General features: G+C 34.6%; 1 protein-coding gene and 1 long non-coding RNA gene across 3 annotated transcripts in view; one reads left to right on the top strand and one right to left on the bottom strand.

Moving 5' to 3' along the window:
- LOC134789750 (uncharacterized) overlaps positions 1–267 on the bottom strand; it is a 587-nt gene extending 320 nt beyond the window's left edge. The window contains exons 1-2 of the long non-coding RNA XR_010144111.1: positions 206–267; positions 1–173 (exon numbers count right to left, since the gene is read on the bottom strand). The exon at positions 1–173 is cut by the window's left edge and continues 24 nt beyond it. This is a non-coding gene — a long non-coding RNA (uncharacterized LOC134789750). The remainder of the gene's footprint in view (positions 174–205) is intronic.
- LOC134789746 (cell adhesion molecule Dscam2) overlaps positions 1–20000 on the top strand; it is a 214145-nt gene that overhangs the window by 50379 nt on the left and 143766 nt on the right. The gene's annotated exons all lie outside the window — the stretch shown is intronic.

Raw genomic sequence — 20000 nt, 5'->3', positions numbered from 1 at the left:
ATAGTTTGCGCGAGAGACACTTCCAAAGTGGCAAAATGTGTGTCCCTCTCCTGTAACTTCTAAAATAAGAGAATGATAAAACTAAAAAAAAATATGTGATGTACTTTACCATGCAAACTTCCACCGAAAATTGGTTTAAACGAGATCTAGTAAGTAGTTTTTTTTAATACGTCCTAAATCATAAACCGCAATTTTATTATGTTACTTGCTGCTACGGAACCCCTCATGGGCGAGTCCGACTCGCACTTGGCCGCTTTTTTTTATTTACTCAGCCGATTCTCATGCAATTTTGTGAGCAAGTTCTAAAATTTTTTGTCGATAAATTTTTTGAAAATGTTCCAATATGGCGGAGCCATTGCGGTTTAATTAATGGCCGACAATGAACTTATATCATTCGAGAAGTGAGTTAAAATTACGCTACGAATACATAACCTCACGAAAACTCTTCTCTTAGATTTGTCATAGACTTTTCACATCTTAGAGACGTCAGTAAATTACAAAATACACACATCATTTACCAATTCACTACTCACACTACCGTAAAATGGGGTGAGTAGGGTTCGCGGGGAGAGTTGGGTTATGAATGGGGAGAGAAGGAATGAAAGGGGGGTGAGATGGGATTTTAAGGCTACTGCTACAAAAATAATGTATTCCAATTTAAAATCGAGCTATAGTAATACTCATAATAAAAAAAAAACGATCCAACAATCTTCCAATATCACCTTTGTATGAAAACCCATCTCAACCCAATTACGAGGGACTACGGGGTGAGGTGGGTTTTCCTGTTTATCGTCAAAGTTATGAAATGGGACTACCCAAAATAAAATAAAAACTAAAATACAGACGTCCGGAACACTTATTATATACACCATTCAGTTTGCATATATGTAAAAATAAAATGTTATCGAGGTTTGAATGTCAGTTTTGCGCCTACTCACCCCATTTTACGGTATTAAAATAAACAATAATAGATAGATCCATCAGCTAGCCAATGAAACTGCAATTTGCACACAATCGGCTGTGGCTTTTTGTGTTGCTGTATTGTGTGTTTCGAATTTGCATCGACGCGGACTATTTAATGGTCGTTTGGAACGTGAATTATTGCAGTTTAAATGGTGCATATCGCCTGTGGTCTACTGCTATTAATAATAACACTGTTGCACTATAATAACACTATCTAGAGTAGAATAATTATCGATTAAAAAAGTTTCGAAGGTTAAAAAAAAAACAACGCGTTGCACTCCGGGAGTGCCGGCAGAAGTGAAAACCCAATGACATTGTAACAGTTTCTCGATCAGGTCACGTGTCCGTCTTAACGTCTTACGAATCTTACGGTCACGTGACCTGTCGCGAGTTTAAAATTTTTTCCCCATCACAAAAAGTGCACAGCGCCGCTAAAGAAGTTTTCACTTCAAAAACTCTACATTCTGCATCACTTGGAGAGAATTCAATAAATTTCCTTATTAATATTTTACAAGTTTACCTGGTAGACTAGGCATAAACCATTTACCTAAGAAATAAGAATAAGAATAAGAAATTAAGAATATTGGGTACGGAAAAAATTAAAATAACGGTGGAAATTAACAAAGTCTTTAGAGTTAGACCAAGAAAAGCCTGCAGCGATTTTGATAGCCCACGCAGTGCAAGTGTTATTTATACGTCATAATTTCATAGAAGTTTGTAAATAACTCTACGTACCTAATAAAGGTGATGTACGAGTACTTAAATGGTAGAAATCCAATCAAATTTTACAGGTCGGCCTCGGCTTTTCTCATCTTAACTACGTAAAACTATACAAACTATCAAAATAATAAGTTTCCAATTAATAATAACCACACTTTGTCGCTTAGAGGTGCTTAAAGCAATAGGGTAAATGTCAAAATAATAACCCACGCTAATTATTTCCTGGGCTCATAATTCGGCAGTTTACGGCCGCCGCGGACATTAGCTGACCAAATATTTACCTCAGTAGTTTTATCGTCATATCGTAAACTCTAGATAAATAGTCCCCGGTAATAAAACATCCAAAAATATGAGCGTCTTCCCGCTGTCAATAACCCGAACATAATATAAACTTCGAACAGTATCTTGATTACACTCGCCGCCGAAGAGCGCTGGTGGCCTAGCGGTAACGGCTCGGCCACGACATCGAGTGACTTGCGACGGCGGGAGCGATAACCATAGGTTGGAGCGTGACACAGCGATCGGACCTTTCTCTCCAACCTATGGTTATCGCTTCCGCCGTCGCAAGTCGCTCGATGTCGTGGCCGAGCCGTAAGAGCGTACGACTTTCAATCCGGAGGTCGCGGGTTCAAACCCCGGCTCGTACCATTGAGTTTATCGGAACTTATGTACGACATATCATTTGATATTTACCAGTCGATTTTCGGTGAAGGAAAACATCGTGAGGAAACCGGACTAATCCCAATAAGGCCTTAGTTTCCCCTCTGGATTGAAAGGTCAGATGGCAGTCGCTTTCGTAAAAACTAGTGCCTACTTCAATTTTTGGGATTACTTGTCAGGCGGACCCCAGGCTCCCATGAGCCGTGGCAAAATGCCGGGATAACGCGAGGAAGAAGAGAGACTCGCTACCAAAATTTAAATGTAAAGGCAATATAGATAAGAGTGGCTGCGGGATAAGTGTGGCTGGCCGTCACATTGTAGCAAGTAACAAAATCGCAATAAACACTAATCAAATGTCTAAATACCACAATGTGAAGGACAGTACACTACTTGTCCGTATTTTAACTGTGACAGCATTCCAGAGTTTTAGAACAAACAGTGTGAAGTTATTTTTGGTCTATGAGTTCAAGGTTCAAGTTTGGTTTAAAAACTTTGATCTTGAATTCCGATAATCATGTTTAAATAAACTTTTGAATATGAATGTATGAATTTGTTCTACATAAATTATAGTTCGTTATTTTCAGCATTAAAAAAAAGGTAAACAATCTTAACTTGTCTTCTTATTGAAAAACACTTTTAAAAAATAAGTCACGGCAAATATGTAACGATTATGAATCATATACGATTATTTACATTCTTCTGCTTTCATAAGTAATAGTTACTGATTTTTAAAAAGCGTTTCCAATTAAAAGTCACGTCAAGATCGCGTAGTCTTTTTCTAATGCTATAAAAACGCACTATAGCATATGTTCTAAATATGTTAAAATCCAGCTGTTTTAAGAGACATGATTTAATTCATATTAAATTTTAAGAGAATATGAGGCAAACTTAATTTATTATATTTAAATGCGTCGCGCTCGCACACATGTACTGATTGACTACTCAGAGTGATGCATGTTGTGCGAGCATGATGCAATGATATTGAATGTAGATTTGTATATTACAAGCTTTTATTTAACTTGCCCTGTTAGTACGTACTATGTATGTATGTGGGTCAAGTTTAGCTTCCAAGATTTGACATCTTTTTATATAATCATATTAAAGTCATTATCACACTGTCACGTCCATCGAAACTATATTATAACCGTACATACATAGGGTCACATAACAAACACATGAGATAATATTGTGACTTCTGCTTCATCGTTGCTATTATTCGTCATCCTTCGCTATCAAAAAACATTATTAAGGATGTCATTAAATATCACACGGTCCTCAGACTTTGCACAAAAGTAAAAATTCTTGGATTAAACCACAATGCCATTTTTCTTGCATTTATGACGAATACTCTTATTACAGTGTGAATACGGCGAATTACATCTTCTGTCGCTCCCACACCTACATAAATGACAGGAAACCTAATAAAATAGACAAAGGAATACTAAGCTTACTTAAAGTAGCGCCAAATAATGTGGCTACAAAGACGTTGTGATAACTGCCAACCTAGTTATCGCATAAAGTACAGTCAAGTTCACATCTATACAAGCCAACGTTCCAAAAATATATTAACACGCCTCTAATACACTGACAATAAGGTCGTGTACATATTTTTTGGAACGTTGGATTCTAAAGATGTTTATGAAATCGACCGCACGAGGCCGTTTAGAACGCTATCATTATACGTGCCATTTACAACCAAAAGGGTACTTATTGTCGGTTGTCTATAAGGCGCTATTTCTATATAGCTTCGAATTGAAATCAATCTTATCGACAACCGACAATGTGGTACCTTTTGGTTGAAAACGTCACATACATTTAAAGATACCTAGTAAACATAGCCGAGAAGAACCAAGCCAATGTGCAAATGAGCTTGGCTCGGGTCTTTGTAAAATGGCAAAAAGTAGCGCTCCAAGATGATATCTATTATAGTCATCAACATCATTGAGTCGTACTGTCGGCTTCATAAGGCCTGTGGTTAATGTATACCAATAAACAGAGCTGCGAAGAACCAGGCCAGATGAGCTTTGCTCGGGCCTTAGACACTGTAGTAGCGCTCGAAGTTGATGGCTGTCAGCATTGAATTGCTACCATGAAGGCCTGTGGGTAATACCCTAGGTATAGTATTTTATACCTAGTAAGTAGAGTTGCAAAGGATCAAGTCAGAGCCCAGATGAGCTTTGCTCGGGCCTTAGTACACACGTAGTAGCGCTCGAAGTTGATGGCTAGTATGTCAGCAGTGAGTCGCCACCGTAAAGGCCTGTGTTTATTGTATACTTAGTCAACAGAGCTGCGAAGGACCAAGCCAGAGCCTAGATCAGCTTTGCTCGAGCGTTATAACACACGTAGTCCTTAGTACACACTTAGCAGCACTCAAAGTTGATGGCTGCCAGCATTGAGTCACTATCGTGAAGGCTTGTATTGTATACCTAGCGAACAGAGCGGCGAAGAACTAAGCCAGACCGCAGACTCGAGCCTTAGTACCTACACACGTACTAGTAGTAGCGCTCGAGGTTGATGGCTGTCAGCATTGAATCGCTGCCATGAAGACCCGTGAGTATTATATACCTAGTGAACAGAGCGGCGAAGAACCAAGCCAGAGCGCAGATAAGCGTGGCTCGGGTCTTGGTGCAGACGTAGCCCGCACGGAGTGGCTCGCAGATGGCGTAGTAGCGCTCGAAGCTGATGGCCAGGATAGTCAGCACGGAGGCGTGAGCTACTGTCAGCTCTACGAATGGGACGGCAAGACCTGGGGAAAAAGGAAAGCATTAATAAATAGAAGTTGACGAATAGGTCAAAGGGGCTTTCCATTTAAAGGGCTACTTTGTCGGGGAATAGGTGCGTATGACAGCTACTTGACTAATAATAAGTAATAACCTGCAGAAATCTGTATTATAATTATGATAGCTTATTAATTAAAGAAGGAATGGTTAGGTAGTCAAAAAATCAACAGCAAGACATTATTTACGTACACGATCTTTTTCAATATAGACACGCTAACCATTATTGTATTTGTACATATATATATTAGTATTATAATTCTATGCATCGTCATAATACTACACTGCAATAGTTAATACAGTGCTTTCCTGTTGAAATGCAGGCAAAGGAAGTAACCCGCAAAAATGGGACATTGACAATTCGCCAAGTTATGTGAGTATACCGAATGTATGTGAATTAGGTTACCAGGCTATGAGCGGCATCAAAACTTTTAAAATCTGTTATTGTTTTGTTATTGATATGTGTATGTGTATCTCACTTGGGCTAGAGCTCGATTCTAATTTAACAATTTTGAAATGACTTTGACGATCATCTTTGTGATTGGCGCATATCTCACGCACGAGTTTCACTTAATTTCGCATGCACCAATTGCAACAATCGGCGTGTGTGCGACCTTCAAGGTAGTCTTCTTCTTAGTGGTAGTCTTCATTTTGCCACGGCTCATGGGAGCCTGGGGTCCGCTTGACAACTAGCCTCTAGAATTGGCGTCAAGGTAGTATCAAAACATAATTCAGAATCGGGCTTTCAGACAGGAGTATCGAGATGCACGAGCAGATTATACTAATTTGATGTTATTTTTAATGTCTTCTTGTACAATAAAGAGTTTACTACTACTACTACTACTACTATAAATCATAACAATTTGAGATTAACATTATATCGATTTGTAAGTTTTAATCGGCATCTAGGATAGCGATTGCGACAAAAGTACTCATGAGTTATTATTATTTAGGAAAACGAAACTTAATCATGTATACCTATTATACCTACTTCAGTTTTAAAATTACCTCTAATCCTCGTGGTCTCGGAGAAGACTGGCTAAGGTTGACATCAACATCTTTAAGTTGCGCAAGTTTTTTCGAACTACCCGCACTTGGTTTTGTTTATCATTGATAGTTGATGTCAACATTGTCAACCTTAGCCAATCTTCTCCGAGACCACGGGCACAATGACGTCCGCTAAACGTCTGAAATAATTTAAAAGCTTAATTATACGAGTCTAAGTCCCGTTTTCGTAAATAAAAATGTGTTAAAATCGTGAAAATTTCAATCAGTGCTCCAAATATATGAGTTTTTTAATAAGGAATATTTTTTCAGAATGGTATCGCTTTTCAATATTAACCACGACTGATATTTACATTTATGTTCGACCTTGTATTAATAGCCCAGTTTCTTTCCCATTTCTCTAGAGGTCCTTATACTTGTAAAATTTACGAACGCCTGGTTTTTAATTTTACTGTTTAGAAAATAAATAAATAGCACCATTAGCTTTAATAGACGAAAATCCAGTTTGATTTTGGTATTTAGAAATTACACGAGAATTCGGGCCTCGGAATTTCGAAGAAAGAATTCGTGAATCAGCTATGAACAGTATTGACAAAACCTACAGGTCCCTGATTCATTTCCCCAGGAAAGGCAAGAAACAGGAAACTTTCCCTAAAAACCGTACAAATTGGGCCCTTCATTGGGACACCCATTGGAACACCTCGAAAAACGGACAGCCTAAATACTATCGTGCTTTCTCTTTATTCGCTACTCGGCTTTTATTAAGTCAACCGTTGTTAGACTCATTCTTAGAAAGATACATTTTATTATGATAAATGGACAAATAATAAGATGTCACAAATGTTTTTTTGCGCAGAAAATAAAATAAAGGAAATTCTCAAAGGCAATGAAAGTTGAGGCCTTTGTGAAGGATTTGATATTGAACTTGCTCTTAATTTCTTCAACACTTTGACCGGTTGGTTAGAAAGTTATACAGTTATTATCACGTCGTCACTGCTCTCAAAAGTTTATTCCAAAACACTGCCTACTGTGCCAATTTGCCTGGCATTTGCCTGTTTTAAAAAGAGCTGGCTAGCTTTACTCATTGTATTTCTTGTGAACCTGAAGTTAAAGGCTAAAGTTAAAATGCCTAATTTTCTCATTGATCTGAAAGAAGGGGTAGTGTCTACTCCTTATCTAATAACCTGTGTGATAAAATCACTATTTATATTATACGCACACACACTTTTAACTGTTGACTCCAAGAATGATAACTTTTGCTTCATATGACCCCTTAAACCCTATCTGTATGACGTCTGTGTAAATTTACTAATAGAAAGGCGATCAAATTTTTGAAGCCTGGCAATAATTGGAAACAGTGTACGGCGAGAAACTGCATAGTACCGGGAACTGGCGAGAAACTTCACACTCACAGGACCGGGATCAATGGCGAGCAGTCGTGATGGAGGCCACTACACTCTGGGTCGCTGCGCCAGACTAGGTACATATAGCACAAGTATTAATATTATAAGTTAAGTCAGGCAATATTTGTCATGGAAGGCAATATTGAGCAAGTTTACAATGTTGATACCAGAGCAGAGCGTTATCTTGAACATGATACAACATTAGCATATCGTCAGGTGGCGACGAATTTAGCATCGACAATAGTTATAGAAACTAAACTAAGTACGTAATGAATATGTGCCGTTTTTACCAGCTTTTATTTAACTTGCAAGTTCTAGGTACAGTAACTTGCAAGTTAAATATGTTCTGGTCAAAACATGCATACGTCTTTTTAAATAAATTATGTCTATGCTAATGTTTATGTTTATGCAAGCTAAATTAGACCCTCTTCCGATTCGTTGAGCTGAAACTTCACATAGGTACATATGTAAGGGTGACAATGCAATATTAGGGTAGGTACCATCAAGTTAATCTGATGGACACAGGCGGTGGCCATAGGAACCCCGTGATAAAACAACGCAACCTAATTGTGTTTGGATTTGTTAAAATTATCTCAATGAGTTGCCTGTTGAAAGAAAATTAGAGTCATCGATAAAAACTTGTATCAAAAATGAAATTTTTGTTGACAATAAACTTGTCTAAATAGAATGTAACTTTGATAAAGAACTGTGTCATAAAAATACAACTAATTACTCGTAGGTAAGTACTTTATCAGAAAACACCTTGTGTCTAAATCTGTCACACATGTTAGCCATATGACTCAAACATGGCCAAAAACTAGTATCGGCTTGCCGGAAAGTTGGTAAGCAATATTCGAGACGCGATAGCCGCTTGTTTTGACTCCGAGCCAACTCCCAACTTGGATAAACATTTTAGTTGTCGTCGATTTTATAACTGCAACATGACTATAGAAATAAGACAGAGTAACAATTAACTTATCTTAGTCCAGTATGTGTTATGATTTTTCTCTGGTCTATTGTGTAGCACAAGCTTTGAGGCATTGTAGTACATAAAAGTATATCCACTTGCTTGGTATACGGCGTGGCAGATACCCATTAACATTTATTTCAAAAATACAATTATGTCTTCACAAAGATTACTTTGTGAAAAAATAATCTCAATTAGGTACACATTTTTTCTTTTGAAGTTATATACAGGTAGCTATAGTCTGTATCTTTAGGTATTTAAAAGAATGTAAACAAAGCACAATTAGGTATTTTATTGGGCAAGAAAGTTCTTCAAGTCTATTAATTTAACTCGATGTGCCAAAACATACACAAATTTTACTACGATATATCACTTACTCAACGTAAAAAATAAGCTGCTATAATCGTGCTATTTTGTTAATAGGAATATCTATATCTGAATGATTTAATTAATCAATAGTAATTTATTTTTATAATATATGCTATTACTTCGCCCTAGTACAGAACCTAAAACGAGATTGAATATTTAGCCATTTCAGGGTAGATCAAACATTACACGATTAAATGAAATAGGTTAAAGCCAGGACGATGAGGAACAGATCCAGGCACTTTTTTATTTGGTTGGTACTGATAAATGTTTAAAATACCCGAAAATGTAAAGACACATTGTTTACATTTATATAACTACCCAATGATACAGACTATAGGCTACGTGCACTGTAAAGTGCAAAACAAAAACAATATACATTTAATAAAGTAGGTACAGCTAATTTGTTAAAATCAAAACTAGGTAAATTTGCCTAAAACATAATTTACTTTTCTCCATGTGACATACTGTATCGTTTATGTCTCTAATAGACAACCATAGGTAGGTATGCCGGCGGCATGCGGGTCTAATTTACGACCAAAATATCTTAACTTCTACTGAAAATGCGGTTTTTTCCATCAGCTGTGCCGAAATACCGCAATTTATGGAAATGGGTTCGTTTACTACGAAACTGCTTTAATGTAGTAGATAATAAGATTAATACCAGGTGTGCATGTATGTAATGATGTATGTATGTCTAGGACGAGGATACAAATTTCGAAATAACAAAATGTCAGAATTAGGTATAAGTACATTTTCGTCTTTTACCTATTACGCTAACGCTGCCATGCCAGACAGAAAGTTAATACGAATGTTAACTGTATTTAAACGTCGTTATCATCAATTATACTTCCTTTGCACAAAATCAAGAACTAGAAACAGTTCAAAAACCGTCGTCACTTTTAGACACAATGTATATTATACAATTTTCTATTAGACAAATCGCAAGAACTTCAGTGTATTTTTTTTAATACAACTTTTGATAGTTCGAAAATAAAAGCTGATTAACCTAGGTCAACATCCCTATTACCTACTTTGACTGTGGCTATCCTAGACTCAAAGGAATTCAAAGCGTACCAATGAGCTCTATCATTTTACATGGAAATGGTGTTATGCTCTTGATAAGATGCAGTGGGGCAATTGCTCAAAAGATCTCAACGGGTCGAAGAGTATCCTTACATTTACATTAGCCGCCTGCAAATCGAAACTTACCAAGACCACCCAAGACAAACGCATTTTTCAAAGTATAGATTCAAAATACAATGGAATAGACCTCTTGACGGCAACAGGGTCAGATAACATATTATTATTTAATTACACAAATGGGTTTACCGCGATATAATTTCATTGTTTTTACCTTAAATTCCGACGTTTGTCTCGCGTTTTGTCGTGTACAAAACGCGAGAGTTTAAAGTGTTATTTCTTTCCCATCACGGAACAATGGTGTTCCGGACCTTTGGGAGGCATGCGCGGAGCCGAAGCCAACACGTAGAGGCCCTTTTGACACTTTAATGAAATGTAAAGGGTACACCGAGCGGATGCTGCCCTTACCCGTGTCATGGGACGCACGCAGAGGCAGCACCCGCCAGAGTGTAAGGGCTATTGAGAGTTGATGGTATCTAAAATGAACTAGGTTATTGGGTGAAAGCGATGGACTAAGTACTGAGCTATGGGGTAAAAAACCGGACGACTGCCTAATAAAACGGTATGCAATTTTATTTCCGGCAGACGGTGACTCGCCCTCACAAGATGGGCCCCCACAAAAAGCGACATCTAGGATGGCTCAAGGGCAACACCGGTGTGAGCGGCTCAGGGGTGTCGAGAGGTGTGCGCCGCTTTCTACCCAGTGGCTGTTAACAGCCACTGTGCCAACTCGCGTCTTATGCATATTCACCCCTGGAGCTTATAGCTCTAACGACTCCACTCTGGCCGGCCGGCTAAGGCAAGCCAGAGGCAGAGAATCCTATAGTGTTATATTATTATTATAACAATTAAAATGGCTATTAAAATGAATCACCTATAAGTTGTTCCGTCAAACCCGTTTGCAAGTCTGTAGGTACTTATGTCGAATTTACTGAGAAACGCCTAGTTCCAGTTCCAAACTGACAGAACCAAAAATTAAATTCCAGTTGGAAAACCAATTTTTCATTTTTAATTTCAATCAAAAAGTACCATAAACGTCTGAAATGTGGACATTCGACGTGATTTAGCATACCATAACATGTTCGAAGTTTGATTCAAAGCCGACCGTTAGGTAATTGCCAGAGTTTCATTTAATAAATCAATCTCTCTGGCAATCGTTGCGTTCCGTTTTACGCAGACTTTGAAGTCACGGCTGTTAAAATTCTGTTGAACCATGTTGAATTAATTATTTAAGCTATTTTTGGATTATTTCATAATGCGATACGACAATGCGTGTTGAATTTCCTGGAGTTGTAAACGAGTAAGTATGCCTGAAATTGATTTTTTTTTAACCGAGACTTAATCGCGTTCACATAAGTACGTTTATTATTTGGCCTGACTTTTCGAACATTAGGTACGTCCGAGGTCACGAGCAGACTGGCGAGAAATTCTATCAACATCTTCTAGAAGTACCTAGATTTTTTTTTTGCCGGGGTTTTTTTCGGAGGGACATCTACGTTGTTCCGCGCGCCTACGGAAGGTCCAACGCATGGATCGTTCCTCTTTCCTTAATTCAACTCACATATAAGGAACCCTCCTTTATGCGTTACCCGACACGCACTTGGCCGGTTTTGTAGTCTTTTTTAGGGTTCCGTACCTCAAAAGGAAAAAAACGGAACCCTTATAGGATCACTCGTGCGTCTGTCTGTCCGTCTGTCCGTCTGTCACAGCCTATTTGCTCCAAAACTACTGAACCAATTACGTTGAAATTTGGTACACATATGCAAGTCAAGCAAGAAAATTAAAAAACAAAGTTTTGCAAACCATATCGTGTTATATATTAAACGAAAGGGCTTATTTTGAGGATCTCAAATATATTTTTTTTAATATTTTATATTAAATATTTTAGAAGTTATTTAAGAAAATAGGCAAAACATGACCATTCCCCCCCCCCCCCCCCCCCTTAACTCCGATACTACTGGGTATAAAATTTTGAAAAAAATACACAAAATAGTTCTTCATCTCTAGATGACAGGAAAACCTATTAGAAATCTACAGTCAAGCGTGAGTCGGACTTAAGGAAAAAAAAGCGGTTGGGCTGTTTTAGGGACACAGCCGTAATGTTTTAGGTAAAACGTGGTGTGGACAGCCATTGCGAAGGCCTAAGGCCGAGCTACGCTTATGGCCGAAGGCCCGAAGCGCAGAGGCTATTAAAAACGCGCGGCCGAAGGCCGAGTTGCGGGAGGTTAGTGCTCAAACACAGAACAAAATTAGTACCTACTTCAAGCGTCTGAAACTCATCATCATTAACTTAAGAGATATTCTCTTGTCGGTGGGGTATGTTCCAGCTTTTTGACTTTTTGATACGACAAGACCCCTACTTTTTCTTTCACTTGCTCTAAAAAGCTGCGTCTAGGTTTTCCTCTACCCCGCTTGTATCCTATCCGCCCCTCCAGGATAGTTTTAAAGAAGTAGTCGTGTCGTATTAAGTGTCCAATCATCTGAAACTACAGGCCTAAATTTTGGAAAAAACACGAAATATAGTTCTTTACCTGTTGATTACTGGAAAATCTATAAAAAATCTGCAGTCAAGCGTGAGTCGGACTTAAGATTAAAAATAGCGGGTAGGCTGTATCAGGGCCACGACCCCACTTGTTTACGTGAAACGTGGTGTGGATAGCTAGTGCGAAGGTCGAAGGCCAAGCTCTGCGTGGGGCCAAAAGGCCTGAAGCATCCGAGAGAGGTGCGCCTCCACGCTAGGTCGAAGGATAAGCTGTAGGAGGTTAGTGCTCAAACATAGAACAAATAATAGGTTTAAGTAGCTAAATGAGAAGACCTAACTGCCGTGTCAGACGTATATCTGTTATCTTGAAATAACAGAGAAACGCTCAACCAACGCAAAAAGAATATAGGCACTATGCTTAACATAACACTTGAACAAAATTTTGGTTAAAATTAAACAAATTTACTATAGTTATTGCGTAACTAACTATCCTCTGACAGCTCAGTTAAAAAACAAGGAAATGTCTGGCCGTGCCCCTAGCCAGCCGTGTGTTGTAAGCAGGTACCGGAACCGGTTACCTTAACCGGGGTTTTTCATAGGGTTATTTTAGAAGTGGTTATAAAAACCCCTACCATAACGGTAACCGTCTGATAAGGTAACACTTTGATTCGGTAACCGTATCAGATCGAGTTAACCTCGGTTACCGGTAACCGAAATAAAAACCCAGTCGATTCAGTTACCTCATAATAAGGTTTTGAACCAGTTCAAACGATTGTAATCTTTACGCACACTTAAATTGAACTTATTATTGAATAACCGTGGTTGGCATGGGCGGTCTATTAAGTCTCCAGCACAAACATGTTTCTTTGTCGGTAACTTCGCTTATTGTCAATTCAAACAATATTGTACTTTGACTCCTTAAGCTAAAATTGAAAACATTATTGGGCGATTACAGTATTATTTTGGAGCGACAGCCGCAGCGCGGCCATTCCTTTGTTTATCTTTATACTTTTATACCTGTGTGTTCCTATTGTTTTTGTACATTTCGGAGCAATTCTAGTTTGGAATTTTTATCCATCCTATCCTAGCAATATCTGTTATTGTTTAGTTATATTTTTAATGCTACTTAGATATTATTTTTCTATTTTCGGGTTCAAACTTGGTATGTACCTACAGATTAAAGACTGATTTAAGGAAAAAATTTAACCTAACTAGTAATTTTACTGGTAGTTATAGTTTATCTTTAGATAGAGTGATTAAAAAAATCACGTTGTGATAAAGATACATGCGTTAGCGGATTGTGGTAGTGTGGTAGATATTTAACCATTGTTGACAAATGACATAATACCTAATAATGAGCTTATTTTATAATAAGCAATTACTTTTAAACGTTTTCAGATGCGGTAAGTTGTGTCAGCTAAAAGTCGTAATTTACCTTGTTTTGCTTAATGCAGCGAGCAGAAAATATATATATTATCTATAGCAGTGATAACCTTATTTTAATACTTCAAATCTTTCATTAATACCAGAATTCATTATATTTATTTAGTATCTGTAACATTGGAAAGGTGAAATAATTATGATTAAATTAAATAGATACATACTTAGTAAGCAGTGTTGGGCATTCAAGAATAAAATCATAATTTTAATAAGAATTCCTAAGAATAAAATCATGTTGATTTACTCCCGTCAAAATTATTCAAATAAAAAATTTAATAAGAATAATCTAATTCTTAATCAAGTAAATGTAATCATGATTTTATATTCTTAATAATATTCCTGGATTAAAATGTAGTCTGGGTGCCGTATAGATAGAAGTAAATAATAATAGTTGTCTAATTTATACCTAATTTTATTCAATAAAATCTTAAGAATTTAATTTACTGCCGCATAGTCTTTGTATTGGTCGATACCCGTATTGCTTTTAATCTGATAACTAAATCATCAGGTACAATTCAGCTGATCTGCTCGGATGGTGGATAGCGAAACACTTCAATGGCTCACTGTGCCTAATTTAATGTAAAAAAATAAAATACCGGCCAAGTGAGAGTCGGACTCGCGCAGGAAGGGTTCTGTACCATTACGCAAAAAACAGCAAATAAATCATGTTTGTTGTATGGGAGCCCAACTTATATATTTATAATATTCTGTTTTTAGTATTTGTTGTAATAGGGGCAACAGCAATACATAATCTGTGAAAATGTCAACTGCCTAGCTATCACGCTTCATGAGATACAGCTTAGTGACAGGCAGACGGACAGCCGAGTCTTAGTAATAGGATCCCGTTTTTACCCTTTGGGTACGGAACCCTAAAAAATATGTTTTTAAAGGTATGATAAGGAATAGCTCGATATGGTGTATTCCTATTTCTCTCCGCCGGGCACAGATGGGAATAGGCACTTCATTTAAATCATTCCCATATGTCCCCACCTCATGTATCGCGGCGGTCACGTTGGGCAGGAACAAATGGGGAAAGTATTCATGATTTTTTGTTTTCGAATTATGTTTAGTATGTAGTTTCAGTGTCCGAGTTACTACCGAGACTCATTGTGTTTTTAAAAGTTCAGCTGATATTGATGATATTTAAAATTTTTGTACTCATTATTAGACGGAAATGAATAGGTATTAATATCGTTTGACACACTGCCTACCGCACGTGTTTAGCAAATGCTGACAAAAAATTCACCACGCCACGACTTAATCTTATTGTTATTGCCAATGAGTAATAAATGACGGTCTCAAGTGGAAACACAGCAAATAATACAATACAATTCATGCTGCGATCTGCGACATTCTGCAAATCTAGTGATAAGCGTAGGACTATTTTCTTACCTGATGTAATTTGCTATCTCATTCACTTTCCGTAGGTGTGAAAGAGATAGCATACGTAAAGACCTCAAGGCTGATAAGAATAATAAACAAAATACGACATACTTAATTGGCAAAGGAATATACATTCAACCATCATAATTATAATTTCGCAGTTTACTTTATATGTAGTTTCATTATCAAATTATCATCGCCGTTTCGAAGGCTCCAAAAAAATGTACATATCTATCACAATATAATCTTTTACGCTAAAAAAAATTCAAATCAATCCGACCGTTGAAAAGAGGGGTGAAATTCATTTTACTAACTTTATACATTGTACTACAAAAGTTAAATTAATTGAGTATAACATTCTAATTTAATAAGACGTTATTTAGAATAATCCTACATTAGGTATAAATATTCCGTTTTTTATTTTTCATTTAAATAAAAGTGACATGATTTATTAACTTTCATTTTATTCTAAAATAATGAGTGCAAGAACTATTCTAATTCAAATCTATTGGATTAAGAATAAAATTTCTGTGTTTATTCTTCTTCGTATTCAAGTAAATTTTAGCCCAACTTAGTATGCTTTCTACATTCCAACAAAACTTTCTTCTACAATTCACGGGATTTTTTTTAAACCCGAAAGAGTAAAAGGAAATAGGTAGTAGTAGGTAGTAATGTATGTAGTATTTTTTTAGACTCCGCTCTCCGTCTGTCTGTCACCAGGCTGTATCTCATGAACCGTGATAGCTAGGCAGTTGAAATTTTCATAGATTATGTATTTCTGTTGCTGCTGTTACAACAAATACTAAAAACAGAATATAATAAATAAATTAAATTAAAAAAAATATTTAAAAAAAATAAAATAAACAAAAGAAACAAAAGAAACAAAATTAACAAAATAAACAAAATAAACAAAATAAACAAAATAAACAAAATAAACAAAATAAACAAAATAAACAAAATAAACAAAATAAACAAAATAAACAAAATAAACAAAATAAACAAAATAAACAAAATAAACAAAATAAACAAAATAAACAAAATAAACAAAATAAACAAAATAAACAAAATAAACAAAATAAACAAAATAAAAAAAATAAACAAAATAAACAAAATAAACAAAATAAACAAAATAAACAAAATAAACAAAATAAACAAAATAAACAAAATAAACAAAATAAACAAAATAAACAAAATAAACAAAATAAACAAAATAAACAAAATAAACAAAATAAACAAAATAAACAAAATAAACAAAATAAACAAAATAAACAAAATAAACAAAATAAACAAAATAAACAAAATAAACAAAATAAACAAAATAAACAAAATAAACAAAATAAACAAAATAAACAAAATAAACAAAATAAACAAAATAAACAAAATAAACAAAATAAACAAAATAAACAAAATAAACAAAATAAACAAAATAAACAAAATAAACAAAATAAACAAAATAAACAAAATAAACAAAATAAACAAAATAAACAAAATAAACAAAATAAACAAAATAAACAAAATAAACAAAATAAACAAAATAAACAAAATAAACAAAATAAACAAAATAAACAAAATAAACAAAATAAACAAAATAAACAAAATAAACATAATAAACAAAATAAACAAAATAAACAAAATAAACAAAATAAACAAAATAAACAAAATAAACAAAATAAACAAAATAAACAAAATAAACAAAATAAACAAAATAAACAAAATAAACAAAATAAACAAAATAAACAAAATAAACAAAATAAACAAAATAAACAAAATAAACAAAATAAACATAATAAACAAAATAAACAAAATAAACAAAATAAACAAAATAAACATAATAAACAAAATAAACAAAATAAACAAAATAAACAAAATAAACAAAATAAACAAAATAAACAAAATAAACAAAATAAACAAAATAAACATAATAAACAAAATAAACAAAATAAACAAAATAAACAAAATAAACAAAATAAACAAAATAAACAAAATAAACAAAATAAACAAAATAAACAAAATAAACAAAATAAACAAAATAAACAAAATAAACAAAATAAACAAAATAAACAAAATAAACAAAATAAACAAAATAAACAAAATAAACAAAATAAACAAAATAAACAAAATAAACAAAATAAACAAAATAAACAAAATAAACAAAATAAACAAAATAAACAAAATAAACAAAATAAACAAAATAAACAAAATAAAATAAACAAAATAAACACAATAAACAAAATAAACACAATAAACAAAATAAACAAAATAAACAAAATAAACAAAATAAACAAAATAAACAATATAAACAAAATAAACAAAATAAATAATGTAAATAACATTAATAAAATGAATATTATTAATCAAATAAACTACATTAATAAAATGAATATTATTGATAAAATAAATAACATTAATAAAATAAATAATATTAATAAAATAAATCAATTATAGTAAATAAATAAAAAAGTAAAAAAAAAACTAAATTAAGAAAATTAACAAAGTTAACAATTAATAAATTAAGTATTTTTTTTTGTATTTTACTGACGGCACATCACTAAATACGGATGTAGCAAACCTATAAGCAACCGATAATAAAGGTTTACCATAACTGAATAAAAACCTGTTAAAAACCCCTAACAAAAACCCTATCGCGATGGGGTTTTGAGATTAACTCGGTTAAAGGTTAGGGTTACCGTTTCAATAAGCTTACCATTACAATCAGGTAACAGCATGATAGGGTTACCGAATGATACGGTAACCGAATCGATTGGGTTACCGAATGGATAGGATTAAGCGTAAAGAGGGGTTTTCCGGTCCTTGGTTGTAAGTAAGTTGAATGTAAGAACTTATTGGCTTTGCTCGCTCGTTCAAAAATGAGTGCAGTACGGAACCCTTGGGACGTGAGTTCGACTCGCACTTAACCGGTTTTTTTATATTTAGGGCCCGATAGTTAGTTAATCTCCGGAAGTTATAAAGAGTTAATTTCTTCTCTCAAAATCAATTATGACGCATCTTAATTAGTTTTAGAATTTCAGTTTTAAGAACCAGTTTACTGGAAAATGTGAAAAACGATTTGCTATGAAAGAGAAAGAACCGATTTGCTATGTGTAAAACTTTTAATTAATATTTTTTCTTACATTCTTTAATTATTTATTGGAAACCCGTTACGGCATCGCTTTGCGCAACCATTTGGCTAAAAATAAAGTAGTTAGCAAAATTCTCTGCATAATAAATTACTTGAAAACAATGTAGCAATAAAATTGTTCATTCAACTACGCTAAAAACATTAAAATGCTTTTTAATTATTTAAAGTGTACCATAAAGAAGTTTTCGCCAAATAGTTAGGTATAGAAGATTTTATCGGGGCCTGTATATTTTAAGATAGTCAGACGATATCTACTTAAGACTATTCTAATGCAGGCCAGACACTATCTCGTGAAATGAGTCAATTTTTTTTTGTGATTTCAGGGTTGGTCCTATAGTAAAAGTCGCTCAGTATGTGGCCTATAAATAAAATAAATAAAGATAAAAATCTTTTACTTATTTCAAATCATTGATCCACAGCGTTATTAGTAGTATTAGTAGGTATAAACTTAAAAACTATGTTAATTACTAAAGAAAATAAAAATAAAAGAAACAATTAAAAATATAATATAAAAATAAAAACTAATGACTAAAAACTAAGAGTGGGTATTTGGCAGATGAATGGCCATTGCGAGACGAGGAGCGCATATTCACATCATAAATTATTTACTGCAGGTGACTAAAAACATCCTGTATGATCGAATCAAAAACACGCTGTATAGCGTACAGAGTCATTAAATTAGCGGATATATATGTGAGCTAAAGGGAAGGAGAACTTTGGAATCCAGTTACTTCGGAACTCGTTAAACTAAAATGCTTCATATTAAACTTTTAAAGACGGCAGCGGGCCACTTACACTTTAAGCTTTCATGTCATGACATGACGTATAACTAGAAACATTTCAATAATATTGAGTAATACCTTAGAGCATTTAATAACCGGAGTCGCCTTTAAGAGCTTACCCCTCTGCCGAAAACCTTGCACAATTATGCAAACTTTTGTATGGACTGACATGTCTATTTGTACGTTACGTACAAATCATGTAGTTTTATTTGACCTCCCCTCCCCCGCAAAAATCGGCAGACTGTTTTGTACAGAAAATGACAGCCATTGACGTCTCCAGTTACTAAATGATCTAAGAGTAATACGTATTGAGGTATGTATTGTATATAGGTAGTGTCTTATGTCTGGTAGTCTAGGGTCATTCTACAAAAATCTCATTTCTCTGGCCATACTTACTGGCCATATTTATTCCCAGGTGATGCCGCTTTATTATAGTTCATTTTTTTTTGCATTAGAAAGAACTTGAAAAAAGGTAAGCGATCTTGACATGTCTTTTAATTGAAAACACTTTTTAAAAATCAGTAACTATTACTTATGAAAGCAGAAGAATATAAATGATCGTATTAGATTCATAATTGTTACATATTTGCCGTAACTTATTTTTAAAATGTGTTTTTCAATTAAAAGACACATCAAGATTGTTTAACTTATTTCCAATGCAAAAAAATCAGCCAAGTGCGAGTCGGACTCGCACACACACGAAGGGTTCCGTACCATTATCTATAAAAACGGTCACCCATCCAAGTACTGACCCCGCCCGACGTTGCTTA

The sequence above is a fragment of the Cydia splendana genome, chromosome 4 (assembly GCF_910591565.1).
Source record: "Cydia splendana chromosome 4, ilCydSple1.2, whole genome shotgun sequence".
NCBI lineage: Eukaryota > Metazoa > Arthropoda > Insecta > Lepidoptera > Tortricidae > Cydia > Cydia splendana.
This window is presented reverse-complemented; position numbering and strand designations above follow the sequence as displayed.